Source organism: Sus scrofa, chromosome 14, assembly GCF_000003025.6.
Source record: "Sus scrofa isolate TJ Tabasco breed Duroc chromosome 14, Sscrofa11.1, whole genome shotgun sequence".
Classification (NCBI taxonomy): Eukaryota; Metazoa; Chordata; class Mammalia; order Artiodactyla; family Suidae; genus Sus; species Sus scrofa.
Window position 1 is genome coordinate 22,611,238 of NC_010456.5, and position 2,841 is coordinate 22,614,078.

Consider the following 2,841-nt stretch of genomic DNA (forward strand, 5'->3'; position numbering starts at 1 on the left):
TTACTTTTTATTTTTAATTTCAAATATTTACTTTTTTTTTTTTTTTTTTTTTTTTTAAGGGCTGCACATACATCATATGGAGGTTCCCAGGCTAGGGATCTAATCGGAGCTGTAGCCTCTGGTGAATGCCACAGCCATAGCAACGCTAGATGCAAGCACTGTCTGCGACCTACATCACAGTTCATGGCAACACCAGATCCTATCCCACTGATTGAGGCCAGGGATCGAACCTGCATCCTCATGGATACTAGTCGAATCTGACTAGTGTATTCGTTACCACTGAGCCACAAGGGGAACTCCTTATTTATTTATTTATTTATTTACTTTTGGTCATGCCTATGACATGTGGAAGTTCCCTGGCCAGGGGTCAAACCTGCACCACGGCAGTGACAATGCAGGATCCTTAACCTGCTGAGCCACCAGGGAATTCCTCAGTGTTTTATTTTTTGTTTAAAGAAGCTTCTGAAAAATATTTAACAAAAATGAATATTTGATCATTTGACTGCTTATATCATTCTCTTTTTATATAAAATATTCTCAATTTAAGCAAACAATATTGGTGGCAGTTTCATGACTTGTAATGGTAATACTTCTATACTAGTTTCCATTAGTGAGATATTTATTTTATATGTTGAGGTAGTAGTATCTCAACACTTTTTTTTTTTTTTTGGTCATCCAGGAGCACATGGAATCCCCAGGCCAGGGATCAGATTTGAGCTGCAGTTGTAACCTGCACCTCAGCTCCAGCAACACTGGATTCTTAACCCACTGTGCCTGGCCAGGGATCCAGTGGCCCCAGAGACAATGCCAATCCTGTTGTACCACAGCAGAAACTCTTGTGCTTTTTTTAAATGGACATTCTAGGTTGCATTTATTTATTTATTTATTTTGTCTTTTCTAGGGCCACACCTGTGGCATATGGAGGTTCCCAGACTAGGGGTCTGCAGCCTCCAGACTACGCCGGAGGCAGAGCAGTGTGGGATCAAAGCTGTGTCTGTGAACTACAGCTCACGGCAACGCAGGATCCTTAACCCACTGAGGGAGGCCAGGGATTGGAAACCACCCCCCCGCCCCCGCCACAACCTCATGGTTCCTAGTTGGGTTCGTTAACCACTGTGCCACGATGGGAACTCCTAGGTTGCATTTATTTAATGGTTTTTTTTCACTATTTAATGAGATGATGAAGCATGTTTCCTCCTTTAATCTACTGACAAGGTGAATTATGTTAGTTTATCAAGTCCAGAAATGTGTGAGAAAAAAAGAATGTATACATGTATGTGTGACTGGATCATCTTGCTGTGCAGCAGAAAATTGACACAATACTGTAAAATAGCTATAATGGAAAAAAATAAAAATCATTATAAAATAAAATAAAATGTATGTGAAATAAAAGTCCAGAAATGGCTTCTACTTGTTATGATATATATTTCAATGTATTGCTTGGTTCCATTTGCTATTTTTTCAGAATTTTCACATAAATATCATAACTAAGACTACTTTAAAGTTGTTTTTTTTATTTATTTTTTCTTTTTAGGGCCACACCCACCACATATGAAGTTCCCAGGCTATGGCTCGAATCAGACATAGGGCTGCCTGTCTACGCCACAACCACAGAAACGCAAGATTGGAACAGAGTCTGCAAATCTACAACACAGCTCACTGCAACGCCCTTTCCTTAACCCAGGAATCAAACTTGCATGCTCATGGATCCTAGCCAGCTTTATTACCATTAAACCACGATGGGAACCCCTTTATTTATTTATTTATTTAGTCTTTTAGCCTTTTCTTGAGCTGCTCCCATGGCACATGGAGGTTCCCAGGCTAGGGGTCTAATCGGAGCTGTAGCCACTGGTCTATGCCAGAGCCATATAGCTACGCGGGATCCGAGCTGTGTCTTGGACCTACACTTCAGCTCATGGCAATGCCAGATCCTTAACCCACTGAGCAAGGCCAGGGATCGGATCGGCAACCTCATGGTTCCTGGTTGGATTTGTTAACCACTGAGCCACGATGGGAACTCCGGGAACTCCTTTTTTTAAAATTTACCTTTGGTTATGGTATAGCTATTTGCTATCTTTGTGTGAAGAAAAGGGTTCTGCAAAAACAAACAAACAGGGTTCTGTCCAGATTTTTCCTGAATTTTTTTGGTAAGACTATATCCTTTGATAACGTGGAAGATTCACCAATTAAAACGTATTGCCAAAAGCATTTTAAACAACTGCTTTAAGTCTATAACAAATATCTTCTTTATTACCTAACTATTCCTTTAAGTAGTGTACTTTCTTAGGTTTGAAATTTAATAACTTAATGCACAGAGTTATTATATATAATTAAGCAATATATTCTTTCACAATTTTTTTTGTTGTTGTTCTTTATGGCTAATTCTGTTTTTTATCACTAATTGTTTGCTGTTTCTCCCCACTTTTGGATAAAAATCTCTAGTATGTTTTTTTTATTTTACTTAAAAAATCTGATTTATCAAGTTCAATTTTTTTCTATTTTGCCTCCTCAATTTCTGTTTTAATTTTCATTAATTTTCTTCTCTTTCCATAATTATACTTTGTTTCTCCCTAGATGTCTCATTTCATCTATTGTCATTCTTTTTGTTGGCACTGTTGTATAGGAGGCACTAAAACTTACCTATATTACTTTGATTTTATAAATTACTTTGCTCTATGCTCAAAAATGGCAAGGACGGTGAACACATTTTGAGCGGGCAGAGCCGGCTACAACCCACTGTCTGGAACAAGCTCCCCCAGGCAGGTGAAGTGGGGCTTTGCAAAAGGAAACCTCAAACCTGTCGATCGTGGAGGCGCGCCACAGAGTCCCCTGGGAAATGTA